We start from the raw sequence: 24,868 nt of genomic DNA, 5'->3' as shown, positions 1-24,868 counted from the left end.
GCATATTGTGAAGTATGCAAAATCTGTAATTTGCAGCTGACATCCAAAATGTTAAAAACAACTGTTTAGCCTAGAACTTTTTTAATAATATAAAGTAACTCTTGACAATTCACTTTTTTCCTGCAACAAAAATTACTGACCAATCAAATCAAGCCTGATTACACTTCTCTAGGACACTAAGAAGTGACGGACATCAAAAAGACAGGAGACAATCGAGAAGCGTGAACCTCGTCTTTTCGGTCCTGGACGAACCGAGTGCAAGTAGCTAGGGGGGCTGCGGCTATTAAAAGATAAATGTATTTTCCCAATCCATTATTCATGACAGGGCTGAGCATGGAGTCAGGGGGCTTAGCCGTGCACAGGGGCCCACCCGCAACGGCTGAAATACGGACGAGCCCACCCAAACCCCCACTCTGAGACAGGGCCAGAGCCAACGACAGCTGAGAGAGAGAGAGAGAGAGAGGGAGAGGCTGAGAGAGAGAGAGAGAGAGAGAGAGAGAGAGAGAGAGAGGAGGGGAGGGATGAGGGAACATAGAAAGGCTTAAAAACCAGAGGAAGAGACAATGCAGACATAAAAAGAGATAGAGGGCTGTGAAGCACTGAGGTGAAGAGAAAGAGGAGGAGCAAGAGTCCAAGAGAAGAAAAAAATCTGCTGAGCACCCCAAAACACTCACAAACTCTCTTTTATGTACTCGCACACACACACACACACACACACACACACACACACAAACCACTACACAGCCAACAAGCTCTTAGGCTATGCTCGCATGGTGAAGGGTCTAAACAAATATTCTGTGGAAAATAATAATAAAATTGCGCAGTAAATATAACAGATAATACTGAAAGACCCCTGATCTGAGTAAAAAAAAAACAGATTAGAAAGTGCCCGAAATCTCTGCGGTCACTCATTTGGAGTTTAGTCACAGCTCACTTCTCGGCAAACAGTCTGAAGAGAATGTCAAACAGCTCGGCAGATCTGCAGAGTTGGTTCGTAATGTTGGAGGAGATAAAGATGGTCAATAAACGCACACATTTTTCTGTATTTTTTTAAGGGCAAGTGTAAATTGACAGCAGCCCTGTGGAGCCTGACCAGGACATCAAGTGGCCTTTATTTGCATCCAATTACAGCACTATCCCACAGTAAGCCACTCCCCTTTAAAAACACACAAAAGCCCACATGGAGTGGCATGCAGCCTGAAGACAACGGCAACATTAGCGAGAACATTACCAGCATTTTCATATTTGCAGGTTCTGCTAGAAAATGTGTTCATTTAAAGATCTGTTGTAGTCTTTTCCTTCAGTAACAAAACTACATCTTCCAACTGTATTGATTGGTTTCAGGTAAAATCACCACTGATTAGTCCAGATATGTGGTGGTGGGGGTGGGGTTACCTGTTCCTATTCTAAACAGATACTTTCAAAATTGTCTCATGATTGTCAATAATTGAACACACGCTGTGCAATTTATGTGTCTCATGCCAATGCCCATTTACTTGCTCTGGTTAATTGATGCTCTGATTATAAGCTTCTCTGTGAGACAAATGCTGCACCTCCTCCCATCTCTTTTCCCTGCTCAAAAAGGCCACATGTTCTCAGTATGGAGCACATCAGTGCCTTCACACAAAGAAACACATCAGTCAGTCTGATATGAAAACCATTTACTTGTTTAAAAAAAACAGAATAAATCTAGACCAAGATAACGATTTGTACTTTTATTTATTTATAATAATAATAATAATAATAATAATAGTATGCATAGCTAAGGTATTTCTTTAAAAAACTTTATTCAAGGTGTACAGTTATTGTCTGTGTATCTGTTTGTCTTCCTGCCCAAAACTTTGTGTTGATTTTAATTATAGCATATGATTTGCATATAATTTAGAAAAGGAAAAACAAAATCAACCTGTAGGCTTATGAAAAAGATTTGTGCACCCAGCTCTTTGTTTATCAAAAAGCACTTCTCTCAGGCCCACGAGGGACCTTCATTGCTGTTATTTACAAACCGGTGATATATTATATAGGCAGCAAGTGCACACCTAGGCCTGAGAGAAAAGAAATGCTACAATATAAGAAGAGAGGGCGGTCTGAACACGACTCTTCACAAGCCACCATGCTGAGCTCATTTGTATTTAGACAAGAGAACACAAGGGTGGGAAAAAAAGAGTGAGTGGGCTGGCAGATTTGTGGGGCTTGCTGGAGCAAGAAGGGGGCTGAGGAGGGGACGTTTGTTTGTGTGTGTTTCTTGTGTGTGTTTGTGTGTGTATGGGTCACCATGCCCATTTTTTCCCACTTTAGCATTGTGGGCGAAAGGAAAATGCAGAAACAAAGCGCGCTCATATTTGGGCTTTGGCGTGTCAAGGATTACTTGTTCCATTGAATGTGCTCACCATTATCTGCTTATCACTCTCTCCCTGCTCTTTACTCTCTTTCTTGTCTCTACTCAATGGCTTCCTCTCTCTCTCTCTCTCTCTCTCTCTCTCACACACACACACACACACACACACACACACACATACTCTCTCTCTCTCTCTCTCTCTCTCTCTCTCTCCCCTTTTCTCCCTCTCTCGGCCTCTATCTTTTAACACTTACAAAACTGAAAGGGCTCGGTCTGGGCCGGGCCTGGGCCACCTGGAAGCAGCAAACGAGTTTTCCCTCCCGCCTCTTCCCCCATGGCTCCTCGCCAGTGGCCAGCTGTAGCATTGTGTGCCCGCCGCTACCCCCGTCTTAGTTAATTCCAGGCATTGGCAATTGTTGCCGGGCCCTGTTTATGGGCCTGCTGCCCCCTCCGCGCCCTTCTCCGGGGCTCCCCTGGGCCGATTGTCCCGGGCCGTCCCTTGTTTAATGCTGTTTTGCAAGTTATTAAGCCCTGGAAGTCTATTAATCACAGTTCAGGGGCTGTGTAAGCCCACACAGAGGCGGGCGGGGGAGGGGGCGCAGGCAGGCACGCTCAGCGGCCTGAAAGAGCTTAGACGGTGGTCCATTCAGATCCCTAACGAGATCATTACCACTAACTAAATACAAACCTGACCCCCACGACCCGCTGGGAAATTACGTAGGAGGTCCCTCCCGGTGTGGGACATTAATATGCCATGCCAGACCAACCCCTCCGACCCCTCCCTTTTCCTTATGCTTGCTCTGCTGCCTCCCCTAACACCCGCCAGCCCCCCTCAACACCACCCCACCCATACACACCCTTTACTCCTCCCCTCTTTCCCTCCAATGGCCAGAAAACTAAACCTATCATCAAAAGAAGCCTAATCACTGCTGTGATTGTGGTAAACCAAGCCTGACAGACATTTTACCCAGGCCTCAATGGGACCACATCAGCGCCCACCTCTGAAGCCCCCCTTCCTCCCACCCACCCACCTCCCCCATTCCCTGTCCTTCATTCTCTTGCTTTTTAAAGCAAGTTATCTGGCCAATGAGCAGCCGAAGACGCCCAGAGGCTTTTCAGATTACTCGACACACTGTCCACTTTTCAGGGGACCACCTGGTAAGCTCATTTTAATATAAGACTGCCTCACTCTCTCTCCCAGTCTCTCTCTCTCTCTCACTCTCTCTCTCTCTCGCCTTCCTCTAATTCCACCTCTCAAGCCAAGCCACCACCATGAATTCCCCCTAATCCATTGACCCCGGCGGAACATTCCTGGTTAACACTCTTCGGAAGAGGCTGGATTTGGGGGGATTACATGCTTGCAGTTCTGCTGGGTGGCACCTGTAACCGGGAAACTGAGGGGGAACAATTACGGGCCGGCTGTGGAGAGGACGAGAGCCCCCTGCCCAGACCACCTTTCACTCTTTTATTGGGGGAGGAGGAGGTGGTGTTTACGGTCCATCAGCCTTCTAATCCCTACCTGTGACTGTAACAGAGTGCTTTCATGAAGGGCAGCTCCAGTCTCCAGACTCTGGGTTTGATGGGAGAGAAGGGGCAAGAGCAAGAAGCAGAGAGAGAGAGGGTCAGGGGGTGGTGACAGGGCCCTCATAGCTTATGTTAAGTTGCTGTCACTTTTAGTGTCTCAAGTGTCTCCACTTCAGAGCGTGGGAGCTTAGCAGTGGTAGCAGTGGTAGGCGGGAGGGTCCGTGTTTAAACAAAACAAAAAAAAAAACCACTGTCCTCTCAGCCTTTTCTCAATGTTTCATCCTTAAGAACTCAAAGCAGACTGATTTTAGTAGCGTAGCATCACATTCCCCTGCAAGCTTTGTGAATTTTATCTCTTGCCCCTTTGAGTTAGGCATATCTACGCTTAATTGTTTCTTTAGTACTAATGAAAAGTGTATTATGTTTCTCTAATTGAGGATCTATAAGCCGTGCCTGCTAGTCAGTCATGCCCATTTAAGATTGGGAAATCTATCAGCTTGTTAATCTCTGATAAGAACACACTCCTCAGATGTTGTGAAATGGAGATGTTAGTGACAAGCAGCATGCGATTAAAACACACACATCGTACATGTACCTCCTACACAGTTATAGAGAAGTCACTGATTACTGGGTAATGTTCTGCACGCCGATATTGTCTGTTGGACTTGTGAGGTCTTACGCTGCCTGTCAAAGAAACTGGGACATTGTATGGTAATTTTCCATAAAGAAAATCTCGACAAAACTCTGATCAACTTAAAATGATAAGGTAATTGATTTCATAGCTTTTTGGAGTGAACTTAATGTAGTCGATTCAAAAGTTCGGACATATTTTAACTCTGAATTCAGAAACAGTTTATGGTGAACTTGATAAAACTTGAGAGAGTGTAACCACACGTCAAAATTACGCGGAATCACTGGGCACAAGGCAGGAACACACCCTGGGTGGGGCCACAGTCCATTGCAGTCGAACATTCACTCGCAGACTCAATCCTATGGACAATCTAGCATCCAAATAACACTTTTAAACACTTTAGCAGATGTATGCCACCACACAAATGTCACACTGTGGTAACTTAGTTTCATTGCTCCTTGGAGTCTGAAATATTTGTACTATTTAATGCCATTAACAGCCACATCATGCAGAGATCCTGAGTATGAATCCTATTGGCTGTCTATGGAAAGGAGCACTGTGATAGCTAGAAGCCCTCATCTCTCCAGCCTGGGGCATCATGTGGGAAAGGGAACCTACTCTGCAGGTGGAGTTTTTGTGGTTTTTTTTTTTTTCTGAGTAAGCTCATTAACTACATTATAGAGTGAGAATACAGATACAGTTTAAAAACATAAACAGGGGTTATGGGAAATTCTGACTACATTAATCAGACTCAAAATAAGCTTTCACATTTTTCATACTGTTTTTATTTTTTTGCAAGCTTCGTGTTCATCAAACAGGTTTTGCATCTGAACTAAAAGGTCTGAGTGTGTGTGAGTGCAGACATCACAACGAGGTGATGAAATGCAGCAGAAACCAGCAAAGCGCTGTTACTAATTTTGTCCCAAGTATGAACACACAGGCCATCGCCCCCTTAATATGTGCTGGTTTGTTTATTTGTCAGGTACATTCACATTAATCAACATGAGCAAGGCCGCTGGATAATGTTAGTCAAGTAAATGCAGGCATTTGTTAATGTTATATTAATATTACATTATTATATGAATATTTCGAATATGTTTTCAAGTTATAACTTATTTAAGAAAGAAAACAGAGAAGAAGTTAGAGTTGAAAGCCTTTAGCTAACTTTTGATGTGCAGCATATGTTGTGTCATTACTGTGACATGCACATGACCACAACACCCCCCCCCACTCTGTCTCCCTCGCATACACACACACACACACACTCGAGTGACATAGCAGGCGTGATGGAGCGCTGCCTAGTTGGCCATGCTGATTGTTTCCCTCCGCTGACCAATTGGAATCCCATCATGACCATCTCCACCATGACAAGTGATTTTAACCTGCCTGTGATCCGCCCCCTCACTACGCCACTGCTCAGCCTCACACCACAAACAAAAACACTCTCCTTGCGCTCCTCGTTTAAGAGCATGCTAATTAATTCCACTCTGAAGCACTTTCCACTGCTGTTTGCTCAGATACCAAACGTCAAATCCCTCTTATGCGCACAAATAAACACTCGCAACAACAAAGGGAACAGGAAAAAAAAAACCAAACAAACACAGCATCGAAATTGACTGAGGGTACGAAATGATGAATGTTTTAGAAACCCGCTCATGCCACACTGTAAAATTACCCTCACCCCCAGCAGATGAGTTCTACTCACAGAGCAAAACGCCTGTGTTTCAGCTGCTTTTTTTTTTTGTACGGAACATCTCTTCAACATAATTGGGCTTTGGCGGAATGGTTCCGAACTGGTTGCGGGAGATGTCAAGCGTGGGTTTACACAATGTTTTGGTTTTCTGAACACGTCAAGTGTAAAAAGAAATGTCTGTCTCACACTCTTCTTCACACCGTCTCAGACATAGGCACACTCGCATATTCTCATTCAGCCTCAGACAAAACCCTGTCTTTCCTTAGCACAAACACTCTCACACACATGTACATTGGTTTTTAGGCAAAGTCAGGACATAAGGCCATGCCTGGAGTACTGCGTCAGAGACTAGCTTTCATTTATATCATTTCCAACATTTCCAGCCAAACAGATGTGCAACAATTTATCATTTTGAAGGGGATTATGAAGGAAATTACAAAAGATAATCCACCTTCAAAAGGAAAGGGGAACGAAAGACTAGAGCTCAACCATTAAATAAAATGTAGACGAGACAATGGGACTTGGTAGAACACCAAAACTATCACCATCAGATAAAAGAAAATGATTAAATCCACAGGTGTGTGCTTCCATACCTCCTCTGTGAGACTCTTCAGTGCTGGGGGTCTGAAAGGATGTGTATCTGTTAAAAGGTCATTACAGAGGAAGGAAGTAGGCAGAAACTATGGAAATTAAAATTGGCAGTTTTTCCTCAGAATAACCCAAGCCCCAGTGTGTTTGAACATCTAAGACTAGCTTTAGAGTTGTGAAGAAAAATCCCTGCAGATTTCTTTAAAAGGAAAACTAAAGCAAGTCTACTGAAAAAAAATGACAAAGGCTGGTATAAAACAGGTAAAGAGCTTGCATTAGACACTGAAGAAACTGATAATGAATCAGTATTACTAATATAATTTGTTGTGAGGTATATACTATACTTCTTTTCCTGATGTAATTCCAATATATACAAAAACGTCTGTTCCTAGCCATACCATATTTCCAGTTTATTTGGGGTTTTATTGTTATTACTATAATTATTATTACTTTTAACTTTTATATTATTATTTAACTTTTTATCAAACTAAAACATCAGAACTGTGTTTTTCCTACAGGACAGTATTGTCCTGAAAATACATAAAAACAAGCTCACTCACACAGAGGAGTTTCACACTCCCATCCCACTCTAACACCCTCCTCCCTCTCATATCTCACAGCCACACATGATCTGTTCCATATTTCATGCTCTGGCAGAGCCGCAGCAGCAGCATGAGGCCCGGCGAGGCCAGTCGGCTGTATGTTTTCAGTTCTGGCCGAGTAATTAGACTGAGCCCAACAGGTGTGAGTGAGGCCATGGGTCCTGAGCTGTGACACAGCAGCCTTCAACTCATCACCCTCACAGACCACAGAGTCACTCTCAGTCACCTTTTTAACTTTGACTTGAAGAGATCGCTTAGCGTTTTAGCCAGTGTTCAGAAGCTGGCTGAACTTTAGCAAGACGCAGTCATACAATATACTGATATGTATTATTCATACGGTAACTGTATTGTATGAATATATATATTGTACTAATATATACTATTGAATTGTTTATATTATTTTCAGTATTTTCTCCAAAGGACACACATCTGCATATCGTCGCTGTTCAATTAAAACCAAGTATATCTATTTTTTTATTTTTTTGTCAGTTTTAAATATATTTGCATTTTTATATCAATATATATTTTTCATTGGACAGTACATTTGCACAATTTGCACAATTGGAGGTTGGAATTTAAAATATAGTATATGTCCTGATATAAAGTGATGGCAAATTACAGTTGTTATTATTTCCCCCCCAAAACCCTTCTGTTTTACAGTAACTGTTGAGTTGTATTGCTTTGGAGTAATAAAACATACAAGACATGCTTAAACTCTGAAAACTGTCAAATATAAATGGTGGTCAGTGCCACTATGCGTCGCCCTCAGGTTCAACTCTGGTATAAACACAGATGATGCTGGACGTACAAATGTCACGGTATGCAAATTTTCAAGCCAGTTTTCACCTGCAGATGATGCCCTCCTCATGCTGCAGTGGTACTACACATCTGCTTTCTCATTTTCATGTTTCCTTCCTCTGTGTCACATTGGTCTTGTTTTTCTGTAGTTATGGAAACAACACAAACAAAAGCACAGCCCCCCTCTGTTTACAGTGGCCCTCACTATGGCCCGACCAAATCAGAGCATTTTTCAAAGTTGACCAGAGATGGGATTAGCTGAACCAGTGATGTAGAAACTTTTTAATGCTGTTCCCAGAGGATATATAAACTTATTTTCAGCTACAATTTAAGAGCTATCGTTTGGCCCATGGCATTCAAACATTTACACATACAGCAGGTTTAAAACTGTAGTTGGAATGTTCCAGGTTCACAGTCATACAGACCTAGCATGCCTTTAAGGTATTTACACATTTTTGTTTTCATGCCAGAGTGGATACTAATCATGGTCTGTGCTAACCCTAAAAGCTAGCATTTTAGCTTCATTTTATTTAGATACTCTGCTTAGATGCCCTGTCCCAGTCATGTAGAATCTCACTCAGGTTTAGCCTAGGCCAGAGGTGAAGCTGTGTAGCCATGGTGACTCTGTCCCCTGCCTGGCTGTCACCGTCCCTCTAGGTGAGCTTATCTCTCCATTTAGGGGCCAAATGAAGCAGAAATGATGGAGTGTTTGTTTTCCCACACTCTTTTTTTCTCCCCTTTTTCCCAGCCTCACCATACACACACAAACACACACACACGACCCCCAGACACTGTGGGTAGGACTCATCAGGCCGAGACGCAGAGCCGTGAAGTGTTAATTTAGCGCTCCTGCTGGGAGAGAGGCTGCTTGGAGAAGGAGAGGTGAGCTCTTGCAGAAAATGACCCTCATGCTCTGATTGTCCATGGGATTTTTTTTAAGGGCTGCTGACTGGCAATCAGAGCAGAAAACAAAAAAGAAGAGAGGAGGTCGCTGAGAGCTAATGTGTCAGTGGACAATTAGAAGGACTTAACCTAAACCAGTGTTCACACAGGCTTTTGATGTGACACTACACACCACAGAGTGATTTATCGATCCGAGGGTGCAGAGTCAACTGCATTGATTTTGAAACGTTTAATCAATTTTATAAAATGGATAGTTCGGGTCCTGAAATCTGATTTAGCTGAACCACATTAAGAGCCATTGTAAAATCTATTATAAACACATTACCACACATATAAACAACTCTCTATTGATGGCTACTTAAAACCACTGTATTTATACCATGTGTTCATGAAACAGGCTAATATTTCACTGTTATTTTGCTTGACAACTATAGCCTACTGTACATTATATATGTTAACTCTAGTTATCGTATTGGGGAAATGTTATAGGCTTCAGGAACATTATGACTGAAAAGCTAATTACCAAATATTTCTCTGAAAAACCCACATGAAAATAACACTAACCAACAATATCTTTATTGTGTATGTCACTGTGTTCTCACAGAATTATTTTACAGTTATGAGCAAAACTCTAAAACTGGGCAATATTTATATAAATTGAAATGATATAAGATGCTATTTATCTATATATGTTTAAAAAAAATCAATGAGCTTTACAAGCGAAAACATCTGTCATTTTCCCCCTGACTATGTTATATTTTTTACCTTAAAATGACAGATTTAAAATAATTGTGATGCTTCACTGAGCTGTAGTAGGAAGAACAGAGCATCTGCCGTTGCTATACCAGACTCGGTGTAAGTTTTTGAGAAGGGTAGGACACCTCACTCTCCCCATTGATATCAGTACAGTGATGCAAAATGTAATTACACTAGAGGAAGCCCCAGGTGCGAATCTTACCTAGTGTTCCTTTAAGGCATGGTCATACATGGTTTTATGTTTTCATTATTATAATAACATTAAGTAAATGTGACCATGACCATTTTTTTTAAATGAATGTGTTGTGAACATAAAGGTAAGCATGTTATATATATATATATATATATATATATATATATATATATATATATATATATATATATATATATATATTATCTGTAACCGCTTATCCAGTTCAGGGTCGCGGTGGGTCCAGAGCCTATATATATGTCAGGTGTCAGGTCCGAGCATTCCTAGATGAACAGTTTCCTGGAAAGTGGATTGGTCATCGTGGGCCAGTTGAATGGCCCCAAGGTCTCCCGATCTGACCCCCTTAGACTTTTATCTCTGGGGTCATCTGAAGGCAATTGTCTATGCTGTGAAGATACAAGATGTGCAGCACCTGAAACTACGGATACTGGAAGCCTGTGCTAGCATTCCTCCTGCAGTGTTGCTATCAATGTGTGAAGAGTGGGAGAAGAGGGTTACATTGACAGTCCAACACAATGGGCAGCAAGTTGAACACATTTTATAAGTGGTCAGAAACTTGTAAATAACTCATGAAAGAATAAAGTTACGTTGTATAAAGTTACGTAAAATGGCCACCATGCTCACCACCCATCTTGAAAAGTTTCCCCCCTCCTATATACTAATGTGCCACAAACAGGAAGTTAATATCACCAACCATTCCCATTTTATTAAGGTGTATCCATATAAATGGCCCACCCTGTATATATATAGTCTATTTTTTATGATACTAAACCACAGTAAAATATTCAAATGGAATTCACAGTAAAATCACAATGAACTGAATCTTAAAGCAGGACTAAATTGTTCCCTTGCATGTGATCGTATATAACGCTAGGCAATATTTTGATCCACTCATTTACTCATGAACATCCACAAAACCATACTCTTATGAATACACCCCGTCATCCCCACCAGTCCATTCACTTCAGCTGAGTGATTAATAGGCTTCAGCTCTGCCTGATACTTGGTGAAACTTAAACAAAAAGCCAGGCTCTATCCTAAGATTACGGCCACACATTACAGACGGAATGAACCATGAAATTGCTTTTTTCCCACCTGCAGAGCCGCCGCCTCTGCAGGGGAGCAGTGCACAAACATTACTGCTCTCTCACCGCTGATAACAAAACAATCCCTTAGGCCTGCAGCTTAGAGCACCTACCGCTGGCACTGACCACCAATACACACTCACTGAAGCCAAGAGCAATATGAGCCTCGCAGTACAGTGTATTTTACCTCATTCTTATTTTGTTACATGAGGATCAGCCATCCATTCGGAGTGAACTTGGGGTTTGGGGGGAGGGGGATATTTTATAGTAATTCAGAGTTATGCTCTTCAGTAAAACACATATCTATCAAAAAGCAGGATGCTCATGCTGGACAACACTGATATACAGACAATGGAGATTTGCAACAATATTTGTTATAAGCTTAGGTAGCATTTAGAGATTTGAAAAACAGCAATTGTCAGTACATTGATATAGTCAGATATTAGCCTATGTCTTTCATTTTCTTAAGTTCACACTGGAGTTTTGTGTTCTCCCTGTGTCTGTGTGGGTTTCCTCTGGGTGTGTCAGTCCTTCCACAGTCAAAAATCACATGCTGGTAGGTAAATTGTCTATTCAAAACGTGTCCACAGGAGTGAGTGAATGTATGCATGTGTGATGGATCCAGGGTGTGTTCTTGCCTTGCACCCAATGGTACTGGGTAAACACCAGACTGAGCAAGTTAAAGCAGGTACAGAAAATGAATCAATTAATGTAAGTTTGTATGAATATTTAGGAAACAGAAAAAAAAATGTGATTACACATCAACCTCAAAAGGTTAATAAAATCAACAACGTGCCATTTTATTACACCTTCTATTAAGGGATATTCTCCCACAACTCCAAAGTTCAGTCTTAAAAGTTGTTGGTTGCTTTTTTCTGCTGAGGTGGTCAGTTTACATTTTGAGAACAATTTAAAATTTTTGTCAATTTGCTTACATTTCTGAACAGATAAACCTTCACAGCCATACCACTGAGTTGTTTTCTCTCTACTGATGTCTACCAGGTCTTGAAAAAAAAATTCTCAAAAAATATTAACTGACACAGTGTTCTCCTTGTGTGTGTTGGTTTCCTTCAAGAGATAAGGTCTCCCAGTACAGTCAAAAACCACACGTTGTTAGGGTGACAACAACAGGCTGTGTGAAAATGTCCACAGGTCTGAATGTGTGAGGAATCGGTTGAGCTTGTAATGCCCTAGGTGTGTTTCTGCCTAGTGTCCAATGATTCCGGGTACGCTCCAGACCCACTTTGACCCTGATCAGGATGAAGAAGTTACAGAAGATGGATGATTGTACTCCAATATTCTAATCTATTGTTGATTAAATGTTGTTTATTTAGAAGAAAACAAAAAAGCTGGACAATGATAAGCAGAACTTTGTACTACTGACCAATTTGTTCCTTTTACCTTAATAATTCAAATTTAACATTTAGCATACCTAGACAAAACCAACACCCGTGACAAAAGGTGTTGTGTCATATTTAGTTGTGTCATGCAGGTCATGTTTCAGAAACTGCAGAGATTATTATATTATTTATTTATTTATTTTTATCATCTTACCCTGTCAAAATATGTTGATTTCCAGAGCTAGTTCCACATGGACCACAGCTTGAGCACTGTACAGAAAGGCCATAAACAGGTCTTCAGCCAACTATCCACAACAAGGCGTTTCATCTGTAACAGGGAGTAGCAGAAGTCATTGACAAAGTAAGGAAAAGGTTAATTTTTTTTCTTTTTCAAAAAGGGGAAAAATGTATGCTTCCACAGCCTCCATCTTTTAAGTAATACATTTCTTTTATAGGCCAAATTCAATCACTTGAGGTCATCTGTCTGTTATGTGCATGCAAATCTAAGTAAGGATTGAACGGTTTTCAATGAAACCATTTCAGACCATGAGCATGAGGGGGAAAAAAAGGATGAATTTTAATGTACCTCCTTTCTCTTCGCCAGTAAGTATCAAGGCTACGTTTTACATAGCATTCTAAATTATTTTCACATTCACAATACACTCCTCAGAGAGGGAAAGAGAGAGAGAGAAAACAGATGAATAAGAGCAGAGAGGGGGAAGCTCTCCTGTTTTCTTTTTCTTTTTTTTCCCTCTTTCTCTTCTGCTCTCGAGTTGCTGGCTCAGTGCTTGGGCAGGAGTCAGAGTTCACGGCCACAAGCCGCGGATGTTGAGGGGAGCGAGAGAGAGACGATTCAGCAGAGAAGGGAGAGCTCAGATCAAGCTCACAGATTAAAGGATTCACTCCTGCCTGCGGACAGCTCTCCATACACATCCCTGTAGAACAATCAGGCCAACAGCACTGGCATCTGGGTCCCAAATCAATATCTTTAAGGTCACAGTCATCAACATGAAGCCAAACAAGGGAAAATATCCTGGGAAAAACATGTTTAGCACTGAGTAAATGGCTATATTTTTAGAGATAGATTACTGTTGCACACAAAATGTAGAAACTATATATAGGATTCAACTCTTGTATATTATATTGCACTTAATTACGTTATGTGCATAGCTTTCCCCAGTGCGTTACCATTTTCTACAACATACCAGAGGGTATAGGGTGCAGTGATAAATTGTAATTGCAAAGTGATTAATTATCATAGCATTATGAGCTTGTTTCTTTAGTTGGGATATAAAAAAATATATAAATTATAATATATATATATATATATGGTGAATTTCAAATGGTGTAAAATTTATGACACACTAAATGTATTTTCCTAACTTTTGAACCCATTAAACGGACTAACCATGTGTCTTTCCATGCCTTGTTTTCCCCCTATTGCCACTCAGTGTTACAGCACATCGCCCAGAGGCATGCGTGAAAGCTTATTATCCCGAGTTGGGCCTGAAAGTGAACTGTGAGACTGCGCCAAACCCCAGCAGGGCGCTAACAGACTGTGCCAGAGGAGGCCCCCTGAGGGCCCAGGGCCATTGTGTCAAGGCCTTGTCTACTTCACACACATTAAGGATCACATGCCACAATTTCACACCTCAGTAGGGGAGAGGGTAAACTGCAAGACCCCACCCCCTCCCCCCGGCCAAGCCCCCTCCTTTCCCCTTTTGGCAGCGAGTTGAGGAGAAGTGACATTTATTGCCTGTTGGATGTTAACAAGTTCTAGGTCAGTTTATTTAGCAGGGCACTGGGCCACATTAGTGTTAAATATATTACGGTTAACATTTTTACCTTAATGTAAAGTAAAGAAAAAGACAGGTTAATTTTTGTTCGTTTAGTTAAGCCTGTTGTGTATGTCTGCATGTGTTTATGTGTGTGTGTCATGCATATGCCCTGTTGAGGAAGAAAGAAGCTATTGACTGCTCGGTTGTGCAAGGGGTGCATTTTTCAGCGCTCCACTTCAGGGGTTGGAGACATTTCTGCTGTCATTTTCCTCCAGTCCTTCAGAGTAATTCTTCTCTCCCCCTCCATTTCTGCAGCAGTGCACTGTGTGGCTGCCTGAATTGTGTGTTATTACCCAGCTGGAGACAATATCATTACTACATATTTGCTGTCAAGGGTCTGCAAAGAATGGTGCCGTCGCTGGGCCTCGGTGATCTAACAAGCTCACACAGTGCTCCTGAATTACCCACTCCTATAGGGAGGAAGTCAAACACTAGCCGCTCGAGAGGTGAGTGAACAAAAGAGAATATCTCTCTCTCTCTCTCCCCCACCTATCCATCCCTGACGATATACAATATAGTCTCACACGACTTCCTACCTCACTATAGCAATCATTTTCTTTCTTACCCATTCTTTCCTTTACGCTTAAGGCACAATATGCAACTGTTCTACATGATCGACATGAATGTACACCAAACCTTCCACATGTTCCACGGCCAGTACATAGAATGTCCAAATCCACTCATTACTGGTTTCATTTCCAGTCAAAATCGCCAAATGTACACCGTCAAAAAAGGAGTCAAATAATCTACATTTCTAATACACTGTGTATTTTCTATTTTTTTTTTTCATCATATTGTATTCACTCAGTAATTTTGAGATTTAGGCAGTGAGGTGGCCAGCCCTTAGTTCAGAAAAGACCAGGAAATATCTTGAAATACTCTACTTTATATATATTTCGTTACATATACATATATATAAAAAACAGAAAGAAATGGTTAGAAAGTTGTATATGTTACACTGCACTCTATGTGACACACTTTTCCAGCTGTAAAATTATGGAGAAAGAATTGTCCCACTGAACAAAGGAAACATATCCGTACTATCTACACTGCATTCTTCCCCCTCTGGAACTATATGAAAGAGGCCAAACATAAGTATAGCGAGACACTGGCACAATGCCTTTGAGACAAAAAGAATGACTATCATTTTCTTTTAACAATGACATAAGGCTGGAAAACAGCTTTCAGTATAAGGTGGCCTTCTTTTTTCGTATGAGCACGGACAATTGAAGAGCAAATGAGAAATGCCTTATAATGCCTTTTCGGATTCATTGCAATTTGTGGAAGAAATGGAAAATATGTGATTGTGCTTGCATATCTTCCTTTTTGCATGCTTCCACAATACTCTTGAAATGGCAAAAATACAGTTGTATTAAGAAAGAAAAAACTACAATGAAACTAGCGTGAGGTTTAACGGTTTTATGCACCGTGAGCAATGCAGCAGACAATCCCTGAAGCAGAAAAATATGGAGAGAGCGAGAGAATGCTCTAAAGATCCCAAGGCAAGCAGCCACAAATGATGAGGGAACATATCTTTAGCACTTCCTTTCTGAAGCCATTCGGCCAATCACAATAGTGAGAGTCCTTGATTTCTGAGAACAATACGTGAAAGGCTTACAGAAAGCAACATTTACACTCCTCATTTAAGCCCATGGGGCTGCATTGGTGAGCTAGATTGCATCATCTTCACCAAGGAAGACTTCTTCTTATGAAGGGGCCTGAATACATACGATTTCCCCCATGTATATCTCCTCCAAAACAGTGATGATCTGTGTCAGATACCACAAGCATCTCAAGATGTGTGACGTGTAATATAATAATTGTCTGAAATCAATTGGAATTGACTGGTTGTAATTGATTTCTATTTATCCTTTAGTTGCCTAAATGTGGAAACATGACCTAGTTAATCTGAAGAACTAAAAAAAATAGCCTGTTTTGGGGTGAATAATCAAATCGACAGTTCACTGATAGTGATTGCACTGATATGTGCTGATAGGAGGTTTTAGAATCCGCAGTCTCTACATTAGCCCAATTTTAATGGAATTCGAGCAGATAACTGCACAAATTAATGTTGTCTTTTCAAGCTAATGTACCAACTGACAAATTGACTTCCTGTCCTCTCCCTGAGACTTTTTCTGTCTCCGTTTTAATTTTAGATGCCGTGATAAGAGATTAATGGTGGGTATCTCATCTTTTCACATCCAGTGGAATTACTGAAGAGGATATGATTAGTTGAACAATTGCAAAAAAAAAAACACTTTATGGAAGCATTAGCCACAAAGGGAGTAGAAAAAAAATCGCCACTGACTGAAGAGGGGAGGAATTTGGCACTAAATGTCCTTGTCTGCGGGACTTGATTCTTACCCAGGGATTTTTTTTTTTCATGGGTCGCTACACAACACATAGTCAGGGCCAACTAGTGCTGTGCTATCAAAAGCATTCCTGTCTTGTTATTGTTTATAGCAGAAGCAGAGGGCTGGCGAGGCGGTTGTGTGTGGTGCCACACTACTGTTTGTTTGGAACTGGCAAAATGCATCAGTGGGCCTTTTTAACAGGGACGCCACCAATCAGAGGCTTAAAACAAACATGTCTTTCTGAGTGTCTGAGGGCACCACTTATCAAAAACAATGCTTGGTCAAGGTCTGTTTCTTTTCCCAGCTATGAATATCAAAGATGAATTAAACCCAACTTAGCTGCAAGAAGGTGCTTTGTTCTAGTTTGGATAGACACAAAACAAACTATGGTTCAGCGCTAGTCTGCAGTCCTGTCCAAACAGGTGCCTGGCTTGCAGCATTTGGTCAATGAAGCCCTAATCTCCTTCTGCAGTAAAATGCCTTCTATAACAGTAAGCTATACTTGGCTAAAGTACATGAGAACATGGGGAGGGTTTTGAGACACTGGCTGACTCAGATGTCAGTCCATCACGGTTCTCTCAAAAAAACACACCCAGACCACGTCTTATCTAAATATCATGCAGTACAATACATGAATATGGAAAGTAAAATAGAGAATTTCACACGCTGTTAAACAAAAGCTCCCTTATTTAACATTCCAATCTCTGGCATCTTGTGCATTTTATTTTTTTGACTGATGAAGACTGTTCAGGTCAAAATATTACTATAAATAAAAAGGAGCATTGCTTTAACAGCGTGCAGACACTTTCTTTCTGTTTTCTCTTTCACAATAAAAGGTTTAAATTAAAATTGAAAGTTCACAACAGAGGCATATAGCTCACCCTTCTATTAATGATTATTTTTTGCATGTACATTGTGCTTCTCATTGTACACATTCTAGAATAATGTACTTTGTGTTAGAACACAAATGATTCATGTGTTAGAAATAACATTTTCAAAATCAGGTATTAATATGCTGGAAATATTAGTAAGGAAAGCAGTGTGTCATCTTTCTTGTAGGAAATAAAATAATAAATAAATTATAACAAATCACTTCATCAGTAAAAGGTCTCTTAATGAGGAGACAAACACTCCTCATTACAAACACTTCACTGCATGTTAAGATCAGATTTGACCATTTTATTGGTTCATCCGTCATGAAATCTTCACACAAAGACATTTTTTTTCTGCATTCTGCTGATGCCTTTATTAGCATTTATTAAATGCTTTCAATAGCATTAATCACACCAACATTTATTATCATGGATTTGAGTGAAACATTTAAAATATTTACACCAGGATGTCTAACATACTGAGCATTTTTTTCTTTTACATTTAATTCATTTACAACATTTGGTTGGCATCTGTATCCAAAGCAACTTGAATTTGAATCATGTTACAGATGTAGATGAATGATGTGTTAGGACACTTGTCCTGGGAACCTTACTGGTAAAGTGTGCTGGACCAGGTTTTGGAATCAGCTCCCAGTCTGCTGCTTGGAGAGCAGTTGCCTCCATCTGAGGTTTTAAGAGACCCTTGTTCAAATCTAAACACTCAGGACAAGAGCTTGTACTGGTTAGAGCTTTATTTCTCCCTGTAGCCTACCAGGTCTTTTGGAGTGATGTCAGACAAGAACAACTTTTACTTCCCGTAGATTATTATGCAAATGAGATTATGTCAGAGTGTGAAGAAAGTTTAATGACACTCTAGGAATGGCAAAGGTTATATAGAAGTTCGGTTTCTTTCCAGGTACAGCTTGTCCAAGCCAAGAACCATTTCAGCACCATTTTAGTTAGTCTTCTATGGATGATTTTGTTGCCTCGACGATGGCATGCTGTCTGTTGGGGGATTCGCCACCCACCGCTAAACCTAATTCATCACATAAAGCTAGCAGCAACTCAAAATCGCTGACTAAAATGCAGCACAGGTGAGAGTCTGCGTTTTCTCCCCTTCAGAGATAGCCAAAAAGCTTTTGAGTTGGTCAAAGTTGGGGCAGTATGTCAGAGGTTTAAGATAGGTTAAAGATTAAAATTTGGCCTGCCTTTTCCTTTAAGTTCTTTTTCGGCATGCACTCTCCAAACCAGAAAGCCAACTTGAGACGCTTTTATAAAAGATTAGGAGGCACTCTTGCAGACCCAAGAGGCTTTCAGCTTGTGTTGAGAATGTAAATGCAGAGTTAGTGCGATAAGGTCAATAAGGTTAGTGCGATAAGGTCAGCACTAGCCGTGTGGCAGCAATCCTCTGACAGTCTGTCTGTGTGTGAGGGAGCGATCCTACTCTATAACTTTATTGCTTGGCAGTCATCAGTGTCATTTACTGAGATGCATTCTGTGTGATTCAGCCTTAGGCTGTGGGAGGGAGAGGGCCGTATCTTAATGGGATCCTTACCACTACCTCTACACTGTTCTCTAAGAATCTTTCAGTGGAATTTCGATATCATATCCACCACATCCATTACAGCCAGGCAGAAATGGCAATTACTTTTTTTGTCATATAGAGAGGTTTTCAGATAATGTGATAGAAATGGGGAATGTTAGATAACATTACTCTCTTTTTTTGTCATGCATGTGTTCAAGTATTTTACACTCAGAGATGTAAAAAAAAGAATGCAAGATAGACAGTAAAACAGTTAAAACAGATGAAATAAATCATTAAAGTAATTACGGAGACTGGGACATTCTGAATCAGTACCTGTGTGTATGTATATATAAAATTGTTGATTCTGGCTAGGAGACTAGAAGACAGACTCACCATCTCTCTCATTTTCTCTCTATCTCTCCTCTCTCTCCCATTTTAAATATCTTGTAAACATTGATGTGAAGAGTCATCCTCCTCTTTAGAGGTCTAATTTCTGAGGCAGTGTCTAGGGCTAACAAAGCAGCACAACACTATGTTTCAAGGAAATACAAGACCACTCACAGGTGCATGTCAAAATCAATTTAGCTAAAGAAAAGTGGCCGAGGGGGTTCTCTCCCCTCTTCTTTTAAAAAGGGTTTTCAACAGCTCGTTGCCTTTGAATAACATGGCACTACATTTATCCCTGTCCTTCACATTTTCCTCAGCTCCGCAGCCTGCTGCCGCCTTTGACGCTTGCCTGTGTGTCCTCAGGAGAAGAGGAAGGGAAAGAAAAAAACACACACACAGCCATTGTCTTCAGCTGATTCCGGGCAACAGTTCAGATACAGCAAGGGCACTGAGCCAAGTCATCTGCGGCAAGAGTCCTCAGCAAAAGCGAGGCAAGAAAACACACATTTGTTAGCGCCTTGCACGCCAGAGGATGTGGCTGGATGGAGAAAACTGTGTGTGTGTGTGCATGTGTGTGTGTGTTTTTTAGGGTTGTTGGAGAATAAGATTGAGAGTGGGGGGAGTGTATTTGAGGAGGGAGGTGCAGTGGGGTGGGGTGGGGGGTGTGCAGCACTAAACCTCGACGAGGACAACCAATCACCTCATTCAGCAGCTGCCTCCACACTGCTCATATTGTCAGTTCGCCAGTTTAAAGGAACCTTGAACGGCATCAAAGATCTTTTCAAAGCCTTAATCCTAATAGGTCGCGGGTTTGTTCTGTCACATCAAAAAAAGAAAAAAAAAAAGAAAAAAAAGTGAGCGAGAGAGAGGTACAGAGGGGAAGAATGCATCACAGGGGAGCTGGCAGAGATTCTTATGGGGAAGATTGGCAGAGGATTTGTGGCGCAGGGAGCACTAAAATCTGAAATATCGGCCGTGGAAAGCCTGCTGTAATAGATATGAAATGGGCCTTCTCAACACCATGAAAGGCTGACATTTGCTCAAAGTTTGTCGCGAGAAGCCCTTTTATTCCCTGCCATCTATCAGCGTTTGTACTGCCACCATGTCCACACTGGAAATTCGGAAGTGTCACTCTTCAGGGTTAGTATTGGATTGGTCATTTTGAATTTTTCTCGTTTTTTCTATTTTTTTCTTTTTTTTTTACTGAATTGCTGAAATTTTAGAGAGGGAACTTTACAGTTCAATCTGCTTCTTTTCTATGTAAATCACCTACAGCAAGCCCAAGGACATAATTGTTATCTAAGCAATAAGAAGGGTAGGCACACACACACACACATGCATACAGTACTGAGCAAAATCCTAGAGTTATTTAAATTCCAGCCAAAAGTACAAATTAGATAAAAATATATTTAACTAAACAAGGAAGAGGGAAGACAAAGAAAGGTATAAAGGAATAAACAAATAAACAAAGCTAGCAGGACTCCAGAGACACCAACACTGACAACCGTGCAAGGCCTGGTCACCACCTAAACTGTTTCTTTTAAGAGTAAGGAGAACACAGAATTCCATTTTTGTTTCAGGTTGGAAAAAAATACACATTTGTGTCCATCCTTCAACTATGAGAAGATATTAGGGGTTTTAAAAAAACAATGGACAGACACAAGAGCCCAGACCTCAACATCACTGAATGTATTTGGGATTTCATGGATTGTGAATATAATACAATACTTGGAAAAACTTGCAGGAGGTTTCCTGAAAAATCTGGAAGGAAGAACAGAAAATACTGTTTTTCCTGAGGCACAAAAAAGAATAATTGTATTGAATGGCCATTTTAATGGATTGGAAATAAAATAAATGAAAAGTGATTTTTACAATTGTGTACAAATGCACACGCACACATGTTCACCCCCACAAACAAAGTGCACACACATATGCATTCATGGAAACTCACTCATCTGCACCTCAACAAACAGACTGACACACATGCCCCTCACACAGACACTGCCATGTGTGTTTACCTCTCACCTCCTGACACTTTAATCTGCAGTCCAGTGTCTCTCATGCATTTGAACTGATACAATCTTGTGACATAAGGCTCCTACCTGTGAACCGACACTGCACAAGTGTCGTGTTAATTATCCAGCCGTGCGAAAGCGGCTATCGATTTCCTGCCAGCACATCAATGCTTCGAACGGGGAAAAAAGGGGGCTCTTTGTTTTTCACACCCATTGCAATGGATGCAGTAGATGGCAGTGATGAAATAGATCTTTCACTGGCAAGAAGCTACCAATAAAAGAAGCCCAGCACCGAGCCGAGGGATGGGCTCAGTCGAGGAGGAGAAATCTCGGTGGGGAGAACAGATAATGATGATGTTGGGCTCTCTAGCATTTTGGAGTCGACAACAAAGCAATGGGAATTCACTGAAGTGACTGAGAGACTGACTTTACTGAGAGACGCACGACCAGTACAAAAAGCCTCAGGCCGATCTGGACTTTCAGAGGCTTGGATGGCTCTGTATTGGCCCCCGTGATGGACTGGCTGAAATCCCACTGGTGCTTGTTATTTCCCACCCCTGTGGCTCAAAACGGAGCCAGAAGTTGGAAAAACAGTCCCTTAAAAACAGTAGAAAAACTTAGAGAGGGAAACCTAGCTAATGATGTTATCACAAATACAACTATTCTCGCCCATCCAAATAGGTCCCTAAAGAGATGCTGGAATGTTTAGGCTTTGTGGCAGTTAGGCAGAGCCATTGTCAACTTCGCTGGGCATGAAAAACCTAAAACGTTCAAAGAAAAAAACATCAAATGGCATGGTGCACACCTCATGGGAAAAGCAACCATGATCAATAATATAAATCCAATGGGAAGCTGTAAATATCCATACTGTCAACAGAAAGACATTTATTTGACACATTCTACTCCCACACACGTACAAATATTACTGAGATCCTGGTCATTCTTCATTAATAGCTGATTTTATTTTTTTTTTTTTTTTTGCTTTGCATGTTTGGGGCCTGGCACACAGGGGTAAGATGCCTATTAGTCTTTGCACATAACAGTAACATTACTAATGCTCAAAAACAGGCCTTTTTTGTTTGTTTGTTTGTTTACCTCAGTGTTGGCTCTTTATTTTTCCAGAGACTATTTTAATGCTCTTTGTTCTGCTCTTAATCCTGATTGAATATAAACATTATTTTGGAAATGAGAAGCATAGTTTAATATAAAATATTAATAAATAAGATTTTATAATGAAAAATCCCCTTTAATGATGGGGTCTTGTTCTATAATATGCACCCTGATTTAAGTCCTAAACTCAATTATGTGTTCTATAAATATGCGAGCATTAGAATTGATGACAAGCTGTTCTGCAACAGAAAACACACGCAGAGACGCTTACCCTAGACAGCTTGACAAAATTTGCTTGAAAGATGTGGCCTCTGCTGAAAAGCTCCAAACTGTGTCTGTGACAGAGCTCTCAGACAAGCTATTGCTGACCTCTTATGCAGTCATCACTATGAGCTGTACTTGAAGGTAGATAGGTCATTCCAACCTGAAAAAGAGTCATAGTTTGATATTCATTTACAAGGTCCTTCTGCCAAAATTACCCCCTTCCATTTCATTTCTCTTGACAGTTGGACACATGTATTACTCCACTCATACACAAGGCTCACATGCTCTAGATATTCCGTTTCTTTTGCTTACATTAGTTGGGTAACTTATTTTTTCCATTAAAAATTTGCAGTTAAAAACACTTAAGCTTCAACTGATTTAAAAACTGATTTTGTTTATGTGTACGTATCTATTTCATGTGTTTTTGATTGTTTGTTTTTACATTTATACTCATTTTTTTCCTATTTAAAATAGGCTAAAAATAAAGTAAATATTTATATAGAAATATATATTTTAAATGAATAATATATGAACAGTTCTCAGTTCACTCTTTTAGACCTGGAGTGGTATATCCTCCACCCACACTGTAAATGATATATTTATCTGTACTTGAAAAAAATAAAAATAAACACAGGTTTATATAAGACTACAGTTGTTTGTGATTTCACATGAGTTTTAGACCACTTAGATTTCAATCACACTGCCTGTCAAGTGATCAATAAATAAATAAATAAAAATCATGAAATAAATATAATAAACCAGGTCTTTTATGACTGATTACTGCAAGAGTGTGTTGAAGGACAACACTGTTTTTCGAGCACATGCTTATTGAAAACTCCAATCTATTTATGAGCTAAAAGACACTCTTTGAAATGTAAGGCTGCTGACTGGAGATGGGGTCTATTCTTTTACAGGATGAGAAGATTAATGTGGAGACATCGTGTGTCAGCTTAACTGATGTACAGTTTGAAACAGTTGCAGAGAGTTTAAAAGGTGCCGCATGTTTTTTCCCCTTTTTTCGGGAGGTAGTTTTACATTTAGGTGAACTCAATTAAAGCCCAGCGCTTCAATTAAACATCTACCCGTTCTTCTCCTGAGAGGCTGATGACTGGCGAGAATTGGAATCAGATTATGAGCGAAACACTGAAGAACCATTTGAGGCGTAGCATGTATCACACATTCAAGATAGAGACCCCTGCCATGCATACAGCTAAAAACACCTTCTCTCCGTGATAATAATTCTCTTTTGCTCCTGCTTATTAATTTCACCGCAGATTATCTGCTCAGATAGAAGATGCTTTCAGGACAGACTTTTAATTAAGTGTGTGTGCGGCGGTTTTCTAAGCAGCCGTGTTCGGATTCAGCCCCAGTGTAATAGGCCTGATTCTGATTACTCGAACGTGGGCCAATCTCGTTAACCCCTCCGTTGTTTGAAATTTAGTGTCGTTCAACCCGTAAGCACTGAATGAGAGAAATAAGCTAACAGGCTAACTCTTCTAACAGCGGCTCACATTCTCACAACCAAACACTTAGCTGAGGAAAAGGCAAAAGGGGCTTGTTTAGTGGGGCCACTTTCAATACCTTCAGTTAAATAACACCAAACATTAATTACTAATAAGCTTTCTCCAAACAAACCACGAACCAGATATGCCTGAAACGATTTAACTTCTAATGTCAAATTGTTTACTTTTTTCCTTTCCCCGCCACGCAGTACAGACCACTCCAAAGCGACCCCTGGCGGCTGTGAGGGGGTGGATAATTAAAACGAAGTAAACGAATGCTCAGCGGTGACTGAATGGGTTAATGAAGAGGGAAAATGAATGGGAAATGCGAATGGCCTCTCATTTTTGTCTTAAGGGTTTAATGTTATCGGCATTTCCTAAAGAATCTGCGCCCTGAAGAGAAAAATCACATCTCTCCTTGAACCTCGTTGTTCCGTGAATTGAGGTTTCCCTCTTTCTGTGGCTCTTGTCTAATGCCTGACAGAAAACCTGAAATCAACTGCTCTTCAGTAATCTTTTCATAATTCATAGT

General features: G+C 40.7%; 2 long non-coding RNA genes across 2 annotated transcripts in view; one reads left to right on the top strand and one right to left on the bottom strand.

Annotated features, from left to right (window-relative positions):
* Positions 1–14,102, top strand: part of LOC136695745 (uncharacterized) — a 72,020-nt gene extending 57,918 nt beyond the window's left edge. The window contains exons 5-7 of the long non-coding RNA XR_010802348.1: positions 12,709–12,830; positions 12,925–13,072; positions 13,921–14,102. This is a non-coding gene — a long non-coding RNA (uncharacterized lncRNA). The remainder of the gene's footprint in view (positions 1–12,708; positions 12,831–12,924; positions 13,073–13,920) is intronic.
* LOC136695751 (uncharacterized) lies at positions 12,080–24,555 on the bottom strand. The gene is made up of 4 exons (XR_010802354.1): positions 24,522–24,555; positions 22,842–22,994; positions 12,684–12,797; positions 12,080–12,379 (listed from the first exon to the last, which is right to left on the bottom strand). It is a non-coding gene; the product is annotated as an uncharacterized lncRNA (long non-coding RNA).
* Positions 24,556–24,868: the final 313 nt, after the last annotated feature.

This window comes from Hoplias malabaricus, chromosome 1 (assembly GCF_029633855.1).
Source record: "Hoplias malabaricus isolate fHopMal1 chromosome 1, fHopMal1.hap1, whole genome shotgun sequence".
NCBI classification, from domain to species: Eukaryota; Metazoa; Chordata; class Actinopteri; order Characiformes; family Erythrinidae; genus Hoplias; species Hoplias malabaricus.
This window is presented reverse-complemented; position numbering and strand designations above follow the sequence as displayed.